Below are 26,096 nucleotides of genomic sequence, written 5' to 3' on the forward strand. Positions count from 1 at the left end.
TTATGGGATTTGGTGTTGGATGTATAGACTACGCAGATAGGGACATGGTCTTTAATCGCACGATAGACTACAAGTACCAAGTATATAGCGTGACCTAGATTCACTCCACACGCAAATCTTTTTTTTCACTCAGGCTATCGGTGATCGCAGTAAGTTCATTCATTGCCGACAGATTCTTTCATAGCACCACGACATTGTGTCGCACTGACAGCTCGCGTGAGTGGCGTCATCACACGCCTTGGATAATTTAGGAGTGAAATGCGAATGCAAGGCTTGAAAGCACTACTCGCAAGCCCGCCCCCAGATAATATTTACCAATCGCAACGGCCAATTAAAGGGGCAATTCGCGATCATATCATCGCAGTGTACAGGCCTGTGGCTATGTGTCTAATCTGCCCATCGCATTATCAAAGACTATTTTCCAGTCAGTGCTGTGAAGGCAGATTGTTTTTTTATCGCGTCGTTGCCGTTTCAGAGCAGTTAGAAAAGCCCCCGTTTTGATATAAAAAACAGCTCATTCTGGAGCATTCTATGAAAATCGTCTTTTAGTGGAATATTCCACAACGTTGATATTCGTCTGCCTTTTTATGAATCGTTTTCAAATAAACGCTAGATGATCAATATTATACGTGCACGCACGCACATTACGGCCGCGCACTGATAATCGCTCCGTTGATTTCCTCACGGACTTTTACAGTGAAACCGAAAGAAGACATTTCACAAAACAGCTTATAACTTCATCAAACTTACTCTGATTATCCTACCACTGATAACATAGAGTCCTTACCTGACATCAGATGGTATCCAACTGGTATATTCCAATTCCTGATCACCATTCGAAAAAATTTATACGTGTATGGATCCAACGCGATACAGTAGAACTCCATGATCCGCGGGGCTCTGAGGCTCCAGAATGAACTCTAGTAACCCCGGCTGGATCAGTGAACTGGAAAATGTGGAGTACCGGATTTTTTCCCCCATTCATTTTCATTGAATCCATTCCAAAATCACTTATGTCATCTGGGAGACGACAGGGGGCGCTTTTTTCCACAGTGATCGCCGGCGCCCCTCGGCTATACTCGGGTAGGCTCGGGTGATGCAATAATTTTTCAGATCGCAAAAAAAAAAAATAATAATAATTCCGAGAAATCTCGTGAGTGGCATGCAACCACCTAAAAAAATACCTGAGAAATCTCGTGAGTGGCACTCAAAGTGTTAATAACGTTTTCAATCAGACAGATGTATGGAAAGGCTTTTATTATAACATCCGTTGCAGTAAAATCATTATGCCTCCAGTCGTTTAGTCATTCTGCAGAGCTAAAAGCTAAACGTCGGCCGTGGCGAGCTACCGCTGCCATTGTTGTTTTCATTGAGCTCTCCAATGGCGGAAGTAAAAAATTAATACGCGCTTGCCGATTGGTGCTAAGAACAGCAGGGCGGGTGCAAGCGATGTGACGTAATTGGCAGACGCGACTGTCAATCAAAATGATTCTGTTTGCCGACTGAATGAATATAAACGTTATTAACAGATTGCAGCATAGGTACAATACAGTACAGCTCAATACAACAACAGTCAACAGTGGACTGGAGGATGCAGACCAGAGAAAGACTTTCGTCTTGTTTACATCAGGGTCCCCCATTTTCAATTCATCATATTTCATATCTAAATCATATAATATCTCATTGCTAAATATATGCAATATATAATCTAATAATCCAATAATCTAAATCTAATATATAATATAAAAATGCTAAATGCATGGGTATTTTATTTTGTCTTTAATGTTAGCTTGCAAACTCAAATACTGTCTTGGTAAGCCTCATAATGAATTGTTTGGGGAAAAAAGAAAAACATTGTGATGCGTATCGTGTAGGGCTGGGCGATATGACGATATTATATAAATATCGGGTACAGTTCATTAACAATACACTTTTTAAACGTATCGTGGATATCGTGATGTTTTGCCCAAGAGGCTTGTGTCGCGTCAATCTGGTCCACACGTTGACACTTTTGAACAGCGCCGCCCCACACACACACTACTGCATCAAAAGTGACTACTTATGATAACAAAGGCATTCGTTGTGGCATTAACGTTATAATAATAATAATGCAGGACCTGTTCAGAGGTCTCTATATAGTTACACTTTCAATAACATCAGCGTATTTACATAGTGCCGACCGAGGTCGACCTAGATATAGCAAGCTCGTTCATATCTCAGCCCGTGCTGACTCAGTTGTGCCCATTCTGCGGTCTGTTAATAAAGTTTTCAATCAGACAGATGTATGGAAAGGCTTTTATTATAACATCCGTTTCAGTAAAATCATTATGCCTCCAGTCGTTTAGTCCTTCTGCGGAGCTAAAAGCTAAACGTCGGACGCGGCGAGCTGCCATTGTTATTGTCATTGAGCTCTCCATGGCGGAAGTAAAAAATAAATACGCGCTTTCCGATTGGTGCTAAGAACAGCAGGGCGGGTGCAAGCGATGTGACGTAATTGGCAGACGCGACTGTCAATCAAAATGATTCTGTTTGCCGACTGAATGAATGAGAACGTTATTAAAAGATTGCAGCATGGGTACAATACAGTACAGCTCAATACAACAACAGTCAACAGCGGACTGGAGGATGCAGACCAGAGAAAGACTTTCGTCTTGTTTACATCAGGGTCCCCCATTTTCAATTCATCATATTTCATATCTAAATCATATAATATCTCATTGCTAAATATATGCAATATATAATCTAATAATCCAATAATCTAAATCTAATATATAATATAAAAATGCTAAATGCATGGGTATTTTATTTTGTCTTTAATGTTAGCTTGCAAACTCAAATACTGTCTTGGTAAGCCTCATAATGAATTTTGGGGAAAAAAAGAAAAACATCGTGATGCGTATCGTGTATCGCCGAAAGGTCAGAAAATATCGTGATATCATATTTAGGCCATATCGCCCAGCCCTAGTATCGTGTATCGCCGAAAGGTCAGAACTCAGAAAATATCGTGATATCATATTTAGGCCATATCGCCCAGCCCTATATTATCTTATTTGTATATTGTCTCATTATTAGATAGATAGGTTGATACTTTATTGATCCCCGGAGGGAAATTTAAGTAGACAGTATTATTGAAAAACGTCCTAATAGTGGGTGACTCACCTAATGCATGGCGTGTCCCCGTCAATCATCACTGCCAGATCAGACTTAATTTAATCGGCTATGGTCTCCTATCATCTCTCCACATCGGACGTGGTTGTCATAAGATGGACTGATATCCGCTCCGTTGTTCTTGCAGAGCAAAATTAGCGGCTTAAACTTATTGAAATGAAGTTCTTCTTTGGCGATGCAACATTCAGTTTCGTTTAGATGGTTCGCTAGGAATTATGGGATTTGGTGTTGGATGTATGGACTCTACGCAGACGGGACGCGTCTATGCTTTTACCAACGCGTTCGTGTTTCCGGGTTCCCGTTTTGCGCTCTGATTGGCCACTGACCTATGCTAGTACGCCCCCCTCCTAACTGCTAGGGTGAAGGGACTTGGCTTGGCTGGGCGGCTGGTGGCTTGAAGCGCTGAGGACACAGACCAAGCTCTGCGCTCATTTTTATTATTATCATGGCGGAGAGTACAAAACGAAAGTCTGGGTACACTTTACGAAAGTCGATGCCGACAACGCACGTTGCCACAAGTGCAATAAAACATTTCCAAGTATGGGTGGCAAGGCAATACAAGCAATTTGTCAAAACACCTCATTTATCAACAATTCTTAGAAAGTGTTCTATGTTCGTACGTAAGCACAGAATTTAGAATGTGTGTACGCACAGAAATATTGGGATTCATCAACCGTGCGTACACGGGTCCTACGCTCCTCCGTGTTGATAAATACCTCTTTGTTCTACCGTCAATGCTCGTGCATGATTATCCATATATGGTCATGAAACACCCCCCATGGGATGTGAAATAATGGACTGACCCGAGCAAACTATGAGAAACTCCACAAGCGAGATTGTTCACGGAACCAATAAGACACAACCAGTGTTATGGGATAAATAACAGGCTGGCGGACTTGTACATGGTGATATCAAGACTCCCTAAGACCATTGCTGCAATTCTGCATGGACAGCTCAAAATACTAATAAAGACCGTTCGTTAACCACTGTTTGGCGTTAGTATGTCATTATAACCATGCTGGAATATGAATTTATTCGTTCTGTTCGATTGGCTACCGGGTATAATATGATTTGTACTAGAGGCATACAATCTATTTTGTTGTCGGTATTAGGTAGCCTATATGAATTACATATAATAGCAGCCATAGCCTACATTATGCAACAGTAACTTGCGCATATTTAATAACACATGGCACAGCCCTGCGAAGCCCTGCATACAGTAAACCAACTTGATCATTAAGCTAGCTGTTGTATCTTTACGCTTATGAAAACATTAAATAATATGTATAGGCTATAGGCCGTCGCTTTGCATTAATAGCCTATATTCTCAAATGGCATTTAATGGCTATCCGACTCCTCGCTATCCTCGGACGGACCAGTATACCTTTATATTAGGGATGCTCGATATTGGCTTTTTTACCGATACCGATATTCCGATATTGTCCAACTCTTAATTTCCGATACCGATATCAACCGATACCGATATATGCAGGGTTTCCCCGTCCAAAAAACTGAATAATTTCAGGTAACTAATAATTTCACTGGATATATATATAACAAATATTGTTATTGTTTTTTTTTGTTTTTAAACCGATACCGATATTTTCCGATATCACATTTTACTGCCGATATCGGCCGATAATATCGGTCGGCCGATAATATCGGACATCCCTACTTTATATCATATCATATTCATATCATAGTTTACTCTATCAGCCTACCCAGCATGTAATACGTTCTTTGTTAGAACTCAAACTTGTTATTATTTTGCGCATAGATTGCAGAAAGACGGGAACGTTTTGATTTATATTAAAAGGCTTTGACATTGTAAAACTAAATACGTGGAATTCTATAAGCAGAATACAAGTCATATCACACACACGATATATGCTCTGTATCCAGAGCATGTATGCTTTTCATTCATTTAAGACACATTTATTGCAAGGGTTTTGTATACACAAACTCAACAAATAACCTCTGTTCTCGTTGCAATGCGTTTTTTATTCTTTCTTATAGGAAGGGGGAAGAACACTATATCGTGGGTGTTCATATGACTTGTATTCTGCTTACAGCTTCGGGGTTCCACTTATTACGTTTAACAATGGCAAAGCCTTTTAAATATAATCAAAACGTTCCCGTATTTCTGCAATCTATGCGCAAAATAATAACGAGTTGAGTTACGCGGAGCGCAGTCAGTGCTTATTTCCGCATTGTAAACATATTCTACCACCGGGCGCCAGCTACGCATGCTCCGAGCTGTGCATAGATATACGCACAAAGTCAAGCACAAGTTCAAATTGATAAGTCCCACACTTTGCTTAGAAATGGTCGTACGCACGGGTTACGCACATATCTGTGCGTACGCAACGTTGATAAATGAGGGCCCAGAAATGCGCCGTTTTCGACTGCTTTGCTCGCAGTGTTCCATCTCCATGCACGTCCACTGCAGGTAAGCCAAGATAATACGGAGTTAGCTAGGCTAATAACGAATTATTAATAGGCTAATAAATAAAATATAATTGTTTAGCTACAAATATATTTGAAAGATGACAGCCCACACCTCCTCCCACTCCCTCCACCACCAGCCTCCCAGCCAAGCCAAGTCCCTTCACCCTAGCAGCTAGGAGGGGGGCGTACTAGCGTAGGTCAGTGGCCAATCAGAGCGCAAAACGGGAACCCGGAAACACGAACGCGTTGGTAAAAGGCGCATAGACGCAGACGGGACATGGTATTTAATCGCACGATATACTACAACTACCAAGTATATAGCGTGGCCCAGATTCACTCCACACGCAAATCTTTTCTTCACACAGGCTATCGCAGTAAGTTCATTCATTGCCGACAGATTTTTTCATAGCACTGCGACATTATGTCGCACTGTACAGCCCTGGTTGTAGGCTAATGTTTTACTATTTTTTTTAATCCAATTTGTATGGATTAATTTAGGAGTGAAATGCGAATGACTTCCGGTGTGACCGCGGAAGAACATGGCTGCCTAACTCGCGAGCTCCCCGACAGCAAAATGACTTAGCCCCGGACAACATTTATTAACAACACCAGGGTACATAATTAATAGGGATGAAAAAAGGGGCTATCACGAGACGTATGGCGCACACGATTCCAACTGAAAAGGACGAAGGAATGGCTGAGAATGAAGACAGAACGGGAGAAAAAGATGGCGACGATGATTGTGAACAAGAAGCCACGCTGCTGAACATATTCAACGAGCTCAAAGACTTCAGAAAAGACAATGAGCGTCAATTTCGGGAGATAAGAAATGACATGAACAAAATGAACGACAGGCTCGATGAAACTGAGGGGAGAATCGGAGAAAATGAAAACGTGCTTGGTGCGGCGACGGCTCTAATAAAAAAGCTAATGCAGAGGCAGGCCGACGTGGAGGCTAAGCTACTAGACCAGGAGGGCAGGACGAGGAGAGAGAACCTGCGGGTGTATGGTATCCCGGAGGAAAAAGAGGGGAAAGACATGCATGGATTTCTAGACGGCTTGTTTAAAGATGCCCTCGGTCTGCCTCAGGACATGGACCTTCGTATCGAAAGAGCACACCGGGCTCTGGCCCCGAGGCCTAACAACCCACAGCTGAAGCCACGGTCAATCGTGGTTAAGTTTGGGAATTACAAAATGAAGGAAGAGATAATACGCCGAACATGGCAGAAGAAGAACGTCTCATGTGGCAACGATCGCTTCTATGTCGACCATGACTTCCCCACCGAAATACTGAAGAAGCGAGGAGAATATGCCGAGGCCAAGAGAATAATGAAAGAGAAGAATCTCAAGTTCCAGACGCCGTACCCAGCGAAGATGAGGGTATTCTACGAAGATGGCACCCGCCTGTACCAGAACGCGGCGGAGGCGACGGCGGATATGGCAAAGCGTGGATTCAAGATCACCGTGGTGAACCCGACTACCGACCCGGATCGAGAGGAGATAATGCGACTGTCTACCTGGCAGACAATGGGAGGAAAACGGGGACCGGGGGACAACATGCAGACGACGGGGACTGAGCGCCCCACACAGCAGGGCATTGGTCAACACGGATACCGGGAGAAACTGCAGGGATTCAGACGGGGACAGTCGGAGGCGGACAATTGAGATAAAGTTCATGAAGCGCATGAATACAGATAAGTCACGGGGGCATCGTCATAGAGTAAATAACATAAAAAAAAGAAAGGTCAATATGTATATAGAGGAAAAGGAAAAAAAAAAAAAAAAAAAAAAGGTGATTGGAAAAGAGAAAGAAAAATAATTAAAAAAAAAGAAAAGAAAAAGACGTGAAATGAAAATAGAGGGCAATGGTTAGAAGAATATAATAAAAGTATGGGAGGGGAAATATCCCAGATGGATACAGGAAAAATATAACGAAATGAACCACGGGCCATCATGGCTATGTCATAGAAGTTACAATGTACCAAGATATATCTGTAAGATATACAAATGTTAATGCTAGGAAACGTTACCGTTTTGTCAAGTTCAGTTGAATTGATCGCACTATATATAGATTACAGTGTGAGCCATACGTTACGTCAGGGTTTACAAGATAATAGGGGCACAGTTTTGGGCAATCTGCCTCGTGCTGTATGCACTCCTCTGTTAGTCGAGGGGGACCAAGGTGCATGGGTGAGTATAGATTTCACCCTCGGTACGACTGTTCTATCTGGGGTCATATCGAACGTAGCTTGGGTAAATGTGGGGGGGGGAAGTGTATTTATGTTTTTATATGTTCTTTTTTATTTCATTGTATGCTATACTACTGTATATATATCTTCACACTCTCAGGCACTAGACTACGTCATGGATTGCACAGGGGAGATGCACTACGAGAAATATGGGGCTGATTAAAATAATTTCGTGGAATATAGACGGATGTCATCATCCCATTAAGAGAAAGAAGATATTGACGTTCTTGAAACAAAAAAAGGCAGATATTGCACTAATTCAGGAATCACACCTGGATGAAGAAGAGTCGGCCAAGCTTAAAAGGGATTGGGTGGGACAAATATACTATAGCACGTTCTCTTCTAGGAAGAGGGGGGTGGCAATATTGGTGAGAAAAAACGTAGACCTAAAGGTACACAATAGCTTCTCACATGATGAGGGAAGATGGGTTATACTGGATGCGGATTTAGAGGGACAGAGGACTACTTTAGCTAATATATATGCGCCCAATGGATCGTCCTCAGACTTTTTCCATGAGGTATGTGAGGTGATCAGGAAAATAGGGAATAGCAACGTAATCATAGGGGGGGGACTTCAACTTGGTTGGAAACACCTTGATAGACAGATCATACCAACCCAAAACCGCTGACAACACAGGGAGACTGGCGGTTGGTGTTCTGATAGAGGAATTGGGTCTAGTGGATGTTTGGAGGGTTATGAACCCACAAGAAAGAGACTACACGTTTTACTCTCACCCACATTCCTCATACTCTAGAATAGATTATTTCCTGATCTCTAGCGCACTTGTAGAACAGGTTGCAAGTACAGGGATAGGGAACATTGTAATATCTGACCATGCTCCGGTTGATTTAGTGATCACATCCATGGAAGAAGGGCAACGATCTCGGAGATGGCGATTCAATAACCTAATGTTAAATGATGAAGGATCGTGTACATACATTAGAACTATATTTAAGGAATTTTGGGAACTTAATGAAGGGTCAATAGATGATAGTGGCATAATGTGGGACACATGTAAAGCTTACATGAGAGGACGACTCATACAATACGGTGCGATACTAAAAAGGGCGGAGAAACAAAAAGTGACAATGTTAGATGAGGAAATTAAAATACTTTCGAAACAGCACAGCCAAAGACCAGACCCAGAAACGTGGAGGAACCTAAGCAAATCCAAATACGAATTGAACAACATATATCAAAAGAAGGCTGAATATGCGTTATTTAGGACCAACCAAAAATATTATGAACAAGGGGAGAGAGCGGGTAAAATATTAGCGAATCGGGTTAAACAAATGCATAATCAGAATATTATATCCTCGATTCGTAATAAAGATGACAAGATTATTATAGACAAAAAGGAAATTAATAATGTCTTCAGGTGCTTCTACCAGGACTTATATACCCCACAGAAGGCGGTGGATCAGCAAAAAATGGACACGTTCTTCGACAAAATCAAATTACCGTCATTATCGAAACAACAGGTAAAATCAATGGAGGGGGGGGTCTCGATAGAAGAAATACACGCGGCAATCAACAGCCTTAACACTTTGACTGCCTAAAAACGCTTTACAGCGTCATTCCCGGCCATGCTCAAGTTGCCGAGGACGTTTTTATATCGCGCTGATTGCCATCAAACTGTATTTCATCATCAATATAATGCATTTGGGGCTATATATCACGTTCTGGAGAAAGCTGCAGAAAGAGATGAAAACATACTTATACATTAGACCATACTTTACTATGAATATGTGAATGAAAAAGTTTAACGTTGCTACACAATGAACAATACATATAGGACTTTGAATGGGCCCTAATAATGGCAATGTAGCAATAGAATTTAAAAAGTTATAGCCATGCAAAGAAGGGGACTTTCTCTATAGACAAATAGAGCCGGCAACCTACGGTTTATAATGAATTTAACCCATGGCAGCCAAAGTGTTAAGTTGGGTAAAGCACCAGGAGACAACGGGTTTACTCCCGATTTCTACAAACAATTCAGTGATATAATCGCTCCGAGATTATTAAAAGTATATGAGGACTCACTGATAAAGGGGGGGTTGCCCACTAGCCTGAGATCTGCCACTATTACATTACTACAGAAAAAGGGCAAAGACCCTCAATGCTGTGGAAGCTATAGACCTATATCCCTGAGCAACTTGGAAGAAAAAGTATTGGCAAAGATACTTGCGAATAGAATAGAAGATGTACTACCAACTTTGGTGCATTCAGATCAAGTGGGCTTTGTGAAGGGGAGAAACTCAGCTGATAATATCCGCAGACTCCTACACATAATGTGGAAGGTAAGGAATGATATAGAGCCTACAGTGGCCTTCTCATTGGATGCCGAAAAGGCCTTTGATAAGGTGGAATTTGCATTCTTATTTCACACGCTAGAGCGCTTCGGGTTTGGTCCATCGTTTACTGGGTGGGTAAAACTGTTATACACAAATCCGATGGCATCAGTATTGACCAACGGGATCGTGTCCTCGCCCTTTAACCTAGGGCGGGGGACGAGGCAAGGTTCCCCGCTTTCTCCCCAAATGTTCGCGCTTTTCCTCGAACCACTTGCTATCGCACTGAGGAATAATCAGGACATCAAAGGGATAATAGCGGGGCAGGTAGAACATAAATTATTTTTATATGCGGACGACATCTTATTGGTATCCAGCAATCCCCGAACAGCAGTTGGGATCATTGGAAATGTTATCGAGTCCTTCTCCGAAATATCTGGATACACAATCAACTGGAGCAAGTCAGAAGCAATGCCTCTCTCTAAATGCTGTCCCCCTGATATCAGAAGGGGGTGGCAATACAGATGGATGCCGTCAGGATTGATATACCTAGGAATAAAGCTGATCCCAGGTCTGAAAGAGTTGATGCAAGCCAATATTGCCCCTATAATCGAACACATTAGTGCTCTGACCCAGAATTGGGCCAAAATGAATATGTCCCTCCTGGGAAAGATAAACCTAGTGAAAATGATATTAGCTCCCAAATTAAACTATATCCTATATATGTTGCCGCTGACTCTCCCGACCCAGTTACTCAAACAGTATGACAAAGTCATTAATGTATATCTGTGGGGGGGCAAAAGGCCGCTGTTTGGACGGACCAAAATGTATGCAGCAAAGGAAAATGGCGGTTTATCCCTGCCTAAACTAGACTGGTATCACTATGCATTCTCGCTCTCCCAGCTCTCCAAACTGAATCACTCGTCTGAGGAGGCACCTGCTTGGGTCAGGATGGAGGAGGAAATGATATATCCCTCATCTCTGGAATCCTTCCTGACACAATCAGACAGACCTACACCTCTTAAAAACCCTTTGATGGCATTTATCAGGGAAACTTGGAATCAATCGCACAAAATGACTGGTGATAGCCCATACTTAACTACGAGAGCCTCTATATGGTATAATAAGAAACTAAAGATTGGGAAGAAATCAGTCATATGGGACGATTGGGTTAAAAGGGGGATACATGTACTAGGTGATATAGCCGGGGAGGATGGGGTTTTGCCTTTTGAGGATATTAAGGAGGATTTTGATATAGATAATAAAAACTTTTATAAATTCCTACAGATTAGACATTGTATATCGTCATCAATAGGAGGACCAAAGTGTGGCCCAATTACTGCAATTCAAGAAATATTCTATAAAGGATGGCGCAGGAAAGGCGGTGCGTCAAGATTTTATGATGTTATAAGAGAATACAATGCACCCAAATTGGCGGGTCTGAGATTGAGCTGGGAGAACGATGTACGTGAGGATATTACTGAGGAAATGTGGGAGAAACTGGTATCCAAATGGAGTAAATTCTCTAGGGAGGCGCAATCACAACTTCTTTTTTACAAAGTACTGAACAGAAGCTATTGGACGCCTAGTAAGCTGGCCAGACTGAAATTAAGGGACAGTGACATCTGCTGGAGATGTGAGAAGGAGACAGGCACCTTGCTGCACATGTTGTACGAATGTGAGAAGGTCCGGAAAATGTGGGATCAAATTGTGACATTCCTAAGTAAGGTCCTGAATGTGAAGATAAATAACGCCCCAATGGCATGTGTTTTGGGTATAGTACCGATAGGAATTAAGCTGCCTAAATACCGGGGAATGTGGTATAGAATGGCCATGATATCAGGATGTAGAATTGCATTACGACATTGGAAATCACCTGTTGATATTACTTTTAAAGAATGGATGGAACTAATGTTTCGGACAGCATCATATGAAAGGGTGACGTATAGAGTCGCAGGGAGAGGATATTTTCGCTGAGATATGGGACAGTTTTCTACACCTGACTGAACGATCTGAGGACAAATGATTAAGATGGGAATACAATATTATCAAGGATGAATATGAAAAAGGGGATTTGATCTGATGATACTTGTGCTATGTAATATATTATGTATATATGTACATATATTTTGTGTCCGGATGGGGTGTCTATGGAACGGTCAATATCTCTATCACACTCACATGTGCGCAGATATAGCCACATACAAATATCTAGGATACACATATTCGTATGTGTACATAATAGGTTTACACGCACTCATATACACAGGGATTAAAGCAAAAAAAAATCTCCTGACTGAAATTTTTTTCAGGCCAAGTCATATTCTTATTTTAACCTCCACTGTAGTGTTGTCAAAAATATCGAAGTATCGATACATATCGATACAGAATATTTAAAAAGTCTTCGATACTCATTTCCCGAAGTACCGATACTTTCTGCAGTATCGGTACCACTGCTGGCGAGTGTTCTACCGCAAGTTGTTGACGCGCTGTTCAGAGCGCTCAGCGTGCTTGCCCCCCCGGCTCCTCCGAGTCCAGCCCTCCCCCTCACAGAGTCACAGAGAGCCGTCTTCTTCAGTTAGTAAACAAACATTTTAGCTGAAGATGGTAAATGCAGAGCCTCCGCAACTTGTGCTTGTGGATAAAGAAAGCAGCAGAAGTGCTGTTTGGAGGTACTTCGGGTTTCAAGTAAACAACGAAGGACAAGCTACAAATGCCCCAATGCTATTTGCAAGCGGTGTTAATAGCAGTGCCAGCGCCGATCTCCATAAAGAAATGAAAGAGGTTCGTGACAGCTGCTCTTTCAACGTCACTGTGACTGAAGCATTAAACCATTAACTCTAGTTTAATACATGATACGTTGTCTACTGATGGCGCATAATATCAACAGCTGCTTCGTTGTAACGTTACAGCTACCAGCTAAAGTTAGCCCCCTTAGCTTAGCTTGCCACCGTTATAAATACTGCATGTAAACGGAGTAACGTTAACGTGTAAACGTTATGTCGAGGTCATACAATACTACAGTCGACATAAGGTTAACGTTACCCCGTTTCCACCAAGTGTTTAAATAGCAGCAATCTTGTTGAAAATGTAACATTACTAAAATTCTCAGAGCATAGCCCCCCTCTCTCTCTACCTCTCTCTCTCTCTCTCTCGATACCTCTCTCTCTCTCGCTTGCTCTCGTTATCTTTAAATAAAAACTGTTACTAACTGTTCAGTTTGTGAGGTACATGCAACACAGATTACAGTGTTTACATCTGTCTGCTTGAGAAAATACCATGTTCTGCATTTGCAATAAAAATGATTGAAGTGAGATGAACAGTTATTTTTAAATGTGTGATCTAAAGATAAACAAAGGGTTTTAAAAGTGTTATATTTATCTTCTCTTAGTACCAGACTCGAAGCTGAGGAGAATCAACCAGCAACAAAAGCTAAATTTGTTTAAAAAATATATATATATATATATATATATATTTTTTTTTTTTTTTTTTTGGTATCGAAATGGTATCGAAGTATCGATACTTTTCAAGGTATCGTATCGAAGTCGAAATTCCAGTATCGTGACAACACTACTCCACTGTATTTCTTTTTAATAGCGTTGGCGTTTTAAGGGAGCCTACTTGTTTCGGTTTCGTCGATAATCCAATGTACAGTTACCCCCCCACCCCACCTACCCAACCCTTCCCTCCCCAACCACCTCCAATGTACAGTCCCCCCCCCCCTCCACCCAACCTCCTCCAATGTACAGTTTCTTCGTCAAATGTATATGCTCTCTTTTTTAGACTCTTATTGTATCACAAACAATACTGTGTAAATCTGGTACGTCATAAATGTATAGATGTAGCAGTATTATCTATCTGTATGTCATGTATGTCATATATGTTATGATGAATTGAAAATGGGGGACCCTGATGTAAAGAGGAAAGTCTTTCTCTGGTCTGCAACCCCTTGACAATTGTGTGTATTGAGCTGTACTGTATTGTACCCATTCTGCAATCCGTTATAACAATCAATCAATATTTAACCGATTGCAGAATGGGTACAATACAGTATGGCTCAATACACACAATTGTTAAGGGGATGCAGACCAGAGAAAGACGTTTGTCTTGTTTACATCATCAGGGTCCCCCATTTTCAATTCAGTGACATTTATGACATGCATGACATTGACATCATGACATTTATGGCATAGGGACATACTACAGGTATATAGTACTGTTACATTTGTGACATATACGATATGCAAATATACAGTAATGTTACCCATAGATCCTGACAGAGAGAATATATACGGTGGGGAGGAGACTGTCTACAGATACACCTGTGTGATGTTGCTACGGAGTTAAGCTAATAAACGTATACTCACAACCACAGCAGGGGACTCACATATTGTACTGTGAAGTAACACGACAATGACAAACGTGTTGTTTCTGTTTTTCTTTTTGACATCGTTGCGGCACACGGAACAAGTTAACTCACCACTACAGCCCCCAGTAGCGCTGCCTAGCCAGTCTCTTCAAACGTCCTCTCCTCTCGAAACTTTTTGTTAGGTGGTCCCGCTGATCCTTTTCATCTGAGAACCCCGCGGTGGGTTCTCTTTTTAGTGGCCGGCTTACTCCTTCCATTTAACAGACGCTATTAAGCTAACGTTAGCTAATCGGTATATAGCAGCGAGTGCAAGCAGCGTGGTGGCTGTGACGTTGGTAAACAAGCAGTTGACGCGTGAGGCTGCAAAAAAGGCGACCTGTCTCTCGAGTCGCTGAGTGATGATGACTGCTTGGCGCGATAGGAAAAAAAAGCCCTTTTCCATATTTGGCGCCTCTGATTGGCTCAATTTTGTTTCAATCTGTATGCATCTACAAATCATGCAAATACTTCCGTCAGACTGCGAATCAAATGGACGGATCTCCCCAATCAAATTGACGGAAATCCGTCTGGAGACGGAATGCTTTAATGCATGTATACACAAGGATAAGGTATACACGTCAGGGGCACACATACATGCACATACTCATGTATAGGAAATAGACATACATACACCTACATATGCACATAGTTGAGATATAGGCTTTCACTGACATATAGGGGGATACACAAGTATATAGGAGACACACACATACGTAGCTGAAACGGAAAAAAAAAAAGGGTAAAAAAAAAAAAAAAAAAAAAAAAAAATGCAGCACGTACCTGCTCGCAGGTGGATCGGCCTACATGTAACGTATGACGTATATATATATATATATAACAGAGATGTATATGCACAATGTATAGTATGTTTTTTTTTTGTACGTGTTTTTTTAATTTCCATGTCAGTTATTAATGTGTTTGTATGAGTCTCTTACATGTTTTGTATGTTGCTACAAAAACGAAAAAGACGAATCTTGGATGTTGGATACTATGCTGTGAAAAGATAACTGTGAATAATGGAAAGATTTGTACAAAAATATCAATAAAAAAATTTAAAAAAAAGGAGTGAAATGCGAATGAGGGGTTGAAATCACTACTCGCAAGGTTGCCCCCAAATATTATTTACCACTCGCACGGGCCAAATTAAGGGGCAATTTGCGATAATCTTGTTGCAGTGTACAGCCCTGACTATATATGTGTACTGTAATGTGTACTATATGTATGTACTATGTATGTATGTAAATGAAAAAACAAAAAGAAAAGAAACGTAAGTCTTCAGGGGTAGGGCCCGACAAGCTATTCATATGGGATTTCATTCTCCTTTTAACTGGTGTTGACATTTTACGGCGAGAGGGGGTGAGTTCAGGAGGCCTCATTACTTTTACCAAACGGTTCGTGCGTTTTGCAAATCTGATTGGCCACTGACGTTTCTGGTCCGTTTCTGGTCATGTGACATGTGCGCCCAATCGTGTGACGGCAAGTTCTTTGGACGGTTAAGCTTAGGCGCTCTTTCGAAGTTGGTTAAGGTTAGAGTTTGTCTTAAGAGCATGGCAATAGAACACCAGCCCTGATTCCAAACTCTAACCTTAACCAACTGCGAAAGAGTCGCCTAAGCTTAACCAGTGATAAACTAGGCGTTAGGTCGTTTACAGGCTGTTCGACGCGGAAATGGGCTAAGACACTGCTCGTCATGCGATTGGGCGCACATGTCACATGATCAGAAACGTGCGTGGCCAATCAGAGCGCAAAACGGGAACGCGGAAACACAAACCGTTTGGTAAAAGCAGACGCGTTCAGGAGAGAGGACGTGAGCTCAGGAGAGAGGGGGTGAGTTCAGGAGGGGTGAGGTCAGGAGAGAGGGGGTGAGTTCAGGAGAGAGGGGTGAGGTCAGGAGAGAGGGGGTGAGTTCAGGAGAGAGGGGGTGAGCTCAGGAGAGAGGTGAGCTCAGGAGAGAGGGGGTGAGTTCAGGAGAGAGGGGTGAACTCAGGAGAGAGGGGGTGAGTTCAGGAGAGAGGGGGTGAGCTCAGGAGAGAAGGGGTGAGTTCAGGAGAGAGGGGGTGAGTTCAGGAGAGAGGGGTGAGCTCAGGAGAGAGGGGGTGAGTTCAGGAGAGAGGGGGTGAGCTCAGGAGAGGGGGTGCGTCTATACTTTTACCAATGCGCGTTCGCGTCCTGCGATCTGATTGGCCACTGACATTTCTGGTCATGTGACATGTGCGCCAATCGTGTGACGCCTGTTTCAGCACCTATTTCCGCCTCGAACAGCCTGCAAACTACCACTATCTATCACTGGTTAAGCTTAGGCGACTCTTTCGAAGTTGGTTATGGTTAGAGTTTGGAATCAGGGCTGGTGTTCTATCGCCCTGCTCTAAAGACAAACTCTAACCTTAACCAACTTCGAAAGAGTGCCTAAGCTTAAGTGAAAGAATAATAGTTTAAAAGCATATTCTGGACGTGGAACTGAATTATTATACGATGCGCATCACATCTATCTTGTTCTGCTCGTGGAGCCAGACTAGTTCTACTCCTCAGCTAGCCCCTTTCGTGACTGCGAGCAAGCCTGGGTCTCTACCGCAGTCACTCTCACCTAGACTGCGACCATTTTCAACTTAAGGTACCAAGCGTGATCACGGGGCTCGCGGTGGGTAAAAAATATATCATATATGAATTTCAAGATACCCAGCGTACAATATGGGTTTAACACAGCTTTACAGTGGGGTCTGGAAGCTCGGAGTTTCTAATAAACAGTTTAAAACATTGTTACAAAACGAGTGGTACTCACAGAGCGAGCCGTGCATTTCCGCCATTGGTGTCGTCCTAATGTGAACAACTGATGTACCTTACCTTGCTGCCTCTATCTTGTTCTGCTCGTGGAGCCGGACTAGTTCTACTCCACAGCAGACTGAATTAATTGAAAATGGGGGACCCTGATGTAAACAAGACGAAAGTCTTTCTCTGGTCTGCATCCCCTTAACAATTGTTATGTATTGAGCTGTACTGTACCCATTCTGCAATCTGTTAATAAAGTTTTCAATCAATCAGACCCTTGTTGCCACGACTCTGTTTTGTTGTGTTTTTCCAGACAGAGATTCGGGTTAATCTTTAACTGAAACTAGTGGTGTATTTATGTTCAGTCTGTTAGGTAATAAAGACCGAAACAATGCAGCAGCATTAGGTACAATGATGGCGTCTGCAGCCCACAAGGCCCAGCCTGGTTATGAAACCACTGCAAGCGGCTGGTAATATGCAGAATAAAACATTACATTGTGCAATGTCGTCATCTCAAATGGGAGCCTATTGATCAAGAGGGTGCCATTAATGTTCAAATGACCTTCTGATTTAACAAACCTGCTTTGTGTTTCTTCATCTCAGTTTCAGCATCAAAACATTCAGTAGTTTCACGGTGAAGAATATGGCGATCAGTCTCTCCTCTAGTTCATCCTCCTCCACGGTGCTCCACCTTAGTCCGTTCAAACACTTCAAATATATCTTCTGCAGCTGCAGTTAGTCCATTCATTACACCATCTCTGCATTATAGTTCTAGATATGATCAGAGAATTAGATTAGCATTAGCTTATTAGCCATAGTTCTAGATATGATCAGATCATTAGATTAGCATTAGTTTATTAGCCATAGACAACGAGGTGAAGCTACAGTACACGAAGAGCGCGTGGTGACGTCACTGTCATTTCCGCTGGGCGGGGACTGCCTCAAAGCTCTATAAAGGAGAGGACCAACTCTTGCCAGTAGAGGGCGCTCGAAGCGCAGTCATTGTAATTGCGGGAGGTACACTAAATGGGAGGTTTACACAAAATCACTATTTATAACTAACGAAAATACATTTTGGAGAATATTCTTTCTTCTCTCTAAATGCATTCCATTGAAGTGGGAACCAGGATACATCGGTGTGGTCTCGGTAAACACTCTTAAAAAGCAGCTAAAGACTGTGTTGTTCAAACAGGCTTTTGGCTAACTATGTCTGTGTAAAACTTTTATGTCTTTTTATCTTGTTTTTTTCTTTCTTTCACGTTTTTAATTACTTTCATTTTAACATGCTGCTATCCTTGCACTTTATTGTTGTTTTTATATGTGAAGCACTTTGTGACCCTGGTCTGTGAAAGGTGCTATATAAATAAACCTTACTTACCCTGGTATGTATGCCCTCTCAGAACACTTACTGTATGTGAGAATGCTCTTCATTGATTATGGCTCAGCATTCAACACCACCATTCCCTCTAAACGTGTCTCTAAGGTCGTTGATCTTGGACTGGAGTCTGGAGACCTCCATCTGCAGCTGGATATTGGACTTCCTGACAGGCAGGCAGGCCCCAGTTGGTGAGGCAGACGCCTCCGTCTCACTGACCCTTAACACGGTGCACCACAGGGCGGTGTACTAGGCCTCCTCCTGTAGTCCCTGCTCACCTACAACTGTGCTGCCAAGCACAGCTTCAATATCATCATCAAGCCGACAACATGACCATCCTGGGCCTCATCACATGCCAGCATCCTCAGTGCACCATTGAGAGCTTGCTGAGGGCCTGCATCACAGCCTGTACGGAGACCTTTCTGCCTGCATCACAGCCTGTACGGAGACCTTTCTGCCTGCATCACAGCCTGTACGGAGACCTTTCTGCCTGCATCACAGCCTGTACGGAGACCTTTCTGCCTGCATCACAGCTTGTACGGAGACCTTTCTGCCTGCATCACAGCCTGTACGGAGACCTTTCTGCCTGCATCACAGCCTGTACGGAGACCTTTCTGCCTGCATCACAGCTTGTACAGAGACCTTTCTGCCTGCATCACAGCCTGTACAGAGACCTTTCTGCCTGCATCACAGCCTGTACGGAGACCTTTCTGCCTGGATCACAGCCTGTACGGAGACCCTTCTGCCTGCATCACAGCCTGTACGGAGACCTTTCTGCCTGCATCACAGCCTGTACGGAGACCCTTCTGCCTGCATCACAGCCTGTACGGAGACCTTTCTGCCTGCATCACAGCTTGTACGGAGACCTTTCTGCCTGCATCACAGCCTGTACAGAGACCTTTCTGCCTGCATCACAGCCTGTACGGAGACCTTTCTGCCTGCATCACAGCCTGTATGGAGACCTTTCTGCCTGCATCACAGCCTGTACAGAGACCTTTCTGCCCACACATCACCACACAGAGTAGTGGAAGGCGGTACAGCACGAGCACATCACTGGTAACAGACTCCCCACCATCCAGGATATCTTTCATCAGCATTCCCAGTGTGGTCTCAACACAGGTTGAGAAGTTATTCATGGTTATGGGTGGCTTTCTACATTTATTTGTATTGTTATTATTTTTAAATCTTACTTGACCTTTATATGATGAGTGCTCTAATGTGTCTAGTGCTCTTACTTATGTCGTAAATTAAATTGATCAAAATGACCCATATAAGCATTACAGGAGGGATCAAAATCATCTAGCGGTTTCTGGAAAAGGCCATAGGAGAATTCAGTCAAAGGCTAACAGTGCAACCTTTCACCCTTCACCTAGCAGCTATAGGAAAAAGCCCAGAGTACCATAAAAACAGATCAAATGGCAAACAAATGAAACCTCTTTCCCCACACAACAAAGTGGGATGGAGGGCCCAATACTTAACTTTAAGTCAGGCCTGAAGGCCGGCACCAGAGTTCTGTTTACTTTAGCTAAACAGTCCAAACAGACCTTTCTGGAATACCCACTGTTAGGTTGAGTGGGTACTATATTTCCATCTGTATGAGGGTCGAATTCAGGGACACTTGGGTAAATCATTCGAAAAGGAAACTAGTTCACATCCCCTCTGTAAGGTCACCTTGTAACGAGCCGAAAATAGTCATGTCACTTCCTTATTGGTCAGGGAACCCAGTTCTTTCGTGTTAAGCCAATTAGAACAGGTACAGGAGTCTCCGTTCTGTGACATCACGGGGCAGAGACTCGACCACTGGGCGGGGTTTGGGTGATTCCTATATTTACCACAGATCTGAGACATGGAGAAGAACGCACGGAGACCAGCAGACCACGTCGACGCACGGAGAGCATCATCTTGAGACGACCCCCAAAACCTACGCTGAAAACCTATCCAATCGAGACGTGCTGCAGATGCTTTTAGACAATAGAAAATTTGGCGAGAACTTTAAGCTGTGTGGATCTTCCAATAAACGACGGCCAGACTGTCTTTGTACCTTTAGCGCCTGGCTCCGACTCCAAATCATTTATAAGACAATTGAACAGAACGTGTGAGTACAACAGCAGAGATACTATAGAGATCCACTATACGATCCTAAGACTTTAGTAGATAGATTCATTGAAAATACACGTTACTTACTCTCTGCTGAGCTGACCTGTTCTCTCATGCAACACATTTCATTGTACCACTGACCTTGTGTTAACATACATACAAAATAAACTTGAACTTGAACTTGATCCAACCTCCAGTGGAACGGCTCTCAAAGTCGGAATTTGAAGTAGAAAAATCAGGTTTGGTCTCTCAACTTCGGCATACACTATAAACTGCATTGTTTTAATCTCAATACCAGTGTGGCCTATATAACAGTTCTGAAGTTATCAGTGGCGGCTGCTGACCAAATTTCTTGGTGAAGCACAAAATTATTATATTATATTATATATTAAATTATATTTTTTAAACATCCCCAACGCTGCAACACCCCCATTCCTCCCAGGTGTCAGGCTCCTCATTCGCTTCCATTCATTTTGGGGACCATGTTTAAATATCATACTTCTGAAGTATAAACAAACTATACTGCTGTGACGATTTCAATAAAACAGACCATTCCGAGTCAATGGTACAGCAAAACTGTACATTGGAATATTGGTAAACATATCGGTCAATCCCATTGTCCCGTGGGATTATGCCCCCCCCCCCCTCCCTGCGGCGATATTAATATTTTATTAGAAACGCAAGCAAGGCTTGCTGCGACTCATGTGGTCCTTGGGGGCTACCTTATTATTACACACGCAAGGCCACAGCTGGCCAATGACTTCTGAAGTATAAACAAACTATACTGCTGTGACGATTTCAATAAAACAGACCATTCTGAGTCAATGGTACAGCAAAACTGTACATTGGAACATTGGTAAACATATCGGTCAATCCCATTGTCCCGTGGGATTATGCCCCCCCCTCCCCGCTGCGATATTAATATTTGATTAGAAACGCAAGCAAGGCTTGCCGCGACTCATGTGGTCCTTGGGGGCTACCTTATTATTACACACGCAAGGCCACAGCGGGCCAATGAATTCATAATCACTGTAAAATATATATATATATTTTAAATGCACTCACCACACAACAGCCAAAGCAGTGACCGATCTCATCTTCCATTGAATATTGCAGCTTCCTTCCTTAGAACACTGATGCCAGTCCAGCTGCAGCTGTGCAGGTACGCACTGGCATTGCCAGGCATTCTCTGATTGGAGTTCAAGGCTCCAATCATTCAATCCCCGTTCGTGAATGGCAAGAGCTTAGATGCACGGACCGGGCTTAGATGACGTTAATAGCCTATTTTGATTGGCTATTATATTCATCAAGGTCAGCCCGTGCAGGGAAAGTTGCACCAGAGTGATTGACAGCTAGCCATTACTGCTGCAGGCCTGATCAGAGCTGTCACTTTTGGCCATTTTTGAAGAAAAGAAATATTCACTGGCATTTTTTTACAGAGGAAAACATTTCTAATAAAAAAATTATAATAATAATAAAAAAATAAATATATATATATATATGTAAATTAATAATAATTATGAATTATGAGCGAATTTGTGTTTCACGTGTTGTCATGGAATAACCTCCACTGCTCAAAACGTACAGAAGGCCTCTCATATCTGTACTCTCTGTCCCTGACATGCTGCACGGTCAGTCTCATCGGGCCAGCAGTGTCACTCACCTACAAGGAGGCAATTCCTCAAAACTGACTGTTCTATTGTATTCACAAAATATGCTTACTTCAAATATGCCTACCACACTATTGCTATGTTCGCCCATCACCATCACAATCACGCGTGCAGTCTAACGCCTTTTCCGTCTCCCTGTCTCCCTGTGGGTGGCTGTCCTGGAGTGATGACCGGAGTGCCGACACCCACCCGGGATGCGATCCCCCTCTGCGTGCCCCCCTGTCTCCCTATCTCCGGCCGGAGTGATGACTGGAGTGCTGGACGTCCACTGATAAGGGGGGGTTTGGACATTTACGGGGGCCAGTTTAATTAGTATTAGACTCTAACCCTAATGAGATATTCCTCTAAATATGACTTCGAAAACGGCCAAAATATCAAAAAAAAAAAGAGTAAAAAAAAATTCAGGGGGCCCCCATAGCTCTCAGGTGATAACTCGAACCCTGGTAATACCCATGTATTTTAAATACCTCAGGGTAATACCGATGTATTTTAAATACCTTAATACCCATGTATTTTAAATACCTCAGAGTAATACCCATGTATTTTAAATACCTCAGGGTAATACCCATGTATTTTAAATACCTCAGGGTAATACCCATGTATTTTAAATACCTCAGGGTAATACCCATGTATTTTAAATACCTCAGAGTAATACCCATGTATTTTAAATACCTCAATGTAATAACCATGTATTTTAAATACCTCAGGGTAATACTCATGTATTTTAAATACCTCAATGTAATAACCATGTATTTTAAATACCTCAGGGTAATACTATGTATTTTAAATACATCAGGGTAATACCCATGTATTTTAAACTCTGATGCACAGCATGCGTATAAAGCAGGCTACTCCACAAGCACCGCACTGACATCCCTGACTGATGACTGAAACAGATTGATGGGAAATTAGTTGTGGGTGTTGTGCTTCTGGACTTCAGTGCAGCCTTTGTAGATAGGGATGCCCCGATCACGTTTTTTGCCACCGATACCGATCACCGATCGTCGTGAGCCATATCGGCCGATACCGATCCGATACCGATAGTTTTTGATTAAAAAGAAATTAAAAATTATTTTATATACATTTTTTAAATTTTTTTATATAAAATATATATATTATATAATTAGACTTGTACTTGTATTATCTGCTTGACATCGCCACCACGCAACAAGTCAAAATGCTTGCTATCTGCAAACAGCTCCACTGTCTGTGTGTACTCTAGTAGCCTCCAGCTCCAAAAAGGATTCTCCTGTGCTGCAGCTGGACCCTATTGGTAATGTTACTGTGCTTTGGTCATATCACATTCAGCAAGCCCTCAGCTCGAATACGCATTGAATCAATGTTATAAGACATTGATATCAAGAGCTATCTGTAGCTACTGCTAGCCGGCTAGATGACGTTAAGACAGAACTTTTTAGTTCAATGGGACATTTCGTTTTGAACAGTGAACTAACGTCAGCTAACGCAAGTTAACGCAAGCTAACGGAGGTATCAACATGGACTACTAGACTTTCTGGAGCATTTGTTGATATCAGGAGCTATCAGTAGCTAGCCGGCTAAATACCGTTAGACAATGCCTACTAAAAGTGAATAGTTGACTGGGTAATTTTGTTTAAACAGTAATGATAGCTAGGTAGCTAACGTTAGCTCAGGTCGAATGCACTATAGACTCGAGCAGAGGAGCCGCCTCTCAGTCCTCTGTGTTTACAAACTGTACACAGGTGCGGGCGGGGCAAGAGAGCAGCGGCAGTTTGCAGGTCCTGTGTGTCTGAGACAGACAGCGAGTGAGATCTCCGCTTGATCGGTTTCCGCGATCGGCGAATATGACTCATTATCGGAGTTCACAGATCGCATATTTATACTGATTATCGGCCGATAACGATCGGTGGCCGATCGATCGGGGCATCCCTAGCCATAAGCTGCTATCGTGAAGCTTCTGTTTTATGGATTTAAAGACTCTGCTACTGATTTCATGAGGAGTTAGTTACTTATTTAACAGAAGACAATGTGTTAGGGCGGTCAGGTGGCGTAGCGGAGATTGCGTTCGTCACCAACACCGGAGACGCTGGATTCGCCTGTTCGAATCCAGCTCACAGCTCCGGCGTTGTCACCAGCTTGGCTGGCCGTTCACACTAATACAATTGGCTGTATTAGAGGGTGGGAAAACTGGCGGGGTGGGTCCGGGTCGTTGTAAACAGCGACTCCTACAGTTCGGTCGGGGCGCCTGCTCAGCGCGGATAGGATCTAAGGGGGGTAGTGTGATCCTTCCACACGTTACACCCTCTCAGTGAGAGTCCGCGCTGCCAGGTGAAAAGAAGCGGTTGATTGGCTAGACGTGTGTCGGAGGAAGCACGTGATAGCCTACACTCTCCCAGACCGACTGTGGGGGGTAAGTGCGCAGCGACCAGGAAGGGGATTGGGAATTGGCATAACGACTAACATTGGGATGGGAGAAAATTGGAGGAAAAAGGAGGGGGAAAAAGATATAAAATATATAAATTTTATTTTTTATATAAATATAAAAAGACAATGTGTTGTTTTTAATGGTACCTTTTCAAATATTGAAACACTTCAGTGTGGCATTCCACAGGGAAGCTGCCACATCAGTCCAGTATTAGCTAACCTACACTGGCTTCCGGTAACATTTACAATCTATTTCAAGGTCCTTCTCCTTATATACAAGGCACTAAATGGAACAGGACCAAGCTACATTGCAAATTCTCTAGTAATGTGCCTTCTAGAACATTGTGATCATCTACTATCTTCAAAACCAAATTTTCAACGATACTAAACAACATGGCCCCCCTAAGAACCACCAGGGTAAAAAATCGCGCTGAGCCGTGGATGCACGCTGAAATACTGACCGCTATGAAAACCAGAGACAAAAAATGCTCAGAGTTTCGTAAAAGTCAGTCAAAGCTTACCATAAGCACGAGCAGTGAACTCCAAGCCCACGTGACTGAACTCAAACTGGAAAGAAACAGACTAAGAAATGATGTAAACTCCATGATCAAAACAGCAAAAAAAAAAAAAAAAAAAAAAAGCTACATAGTAGCATACTACAAGAACCTAGGGGTCCACAAAGACGACTTCAAACTGGAAATGGTAACAACAGATGAGGTACTCAAAAAACTGAGCGCCCTCCAACCCAACAAGGCCACTGGCCATGACAACATCCCCTCCAAATTCCTCAGAGACTCAGCAGCCGCCATCACCCCAGTCATCACACACATAATAAACCTCTCCATAAAACAGGGACACGTCCCCAAGGACTTCAAAATTGCGAGAGTGACCCCTCTGCACAAAAAAGGCAGTAAATTAGACCCAGGCAACTACCGCCCTGTTTCTATCCTTACCTCCATCTCGAAAGTCATGGAAAAAATTGTATACGAACAGGTCGAAAAATACCTTGCGGAAAAAAATCTAATCTACGAATTCCAATCTGGCTTCAGAACATCCCACTCCATTGACACATGCCTTCTCTATTTAAACGACCACATCAAACAAGAGGTGGACACGGGCAAATACTGCGGCATGGTCATGCTGGACCTACAAAAGGCCTTCGACACTGTCAATCACACCATTCTGATTGACAAGCTAAAAGCAATTGGTTTTGATAGTCT

The sequence above is a fragment of the Notolepis coatsorum genome (assembly GCF_963971535.1).
Source record: "Notolepis coatsorum genome assembly, chromosome: 8".
NCBI classification, from domain to species: Eukaryota; Metazoa; Chordata; class Actinopteri; order Aulopiformes; family Paralepididae; genus Notolepis; species Notolepis coatsorum.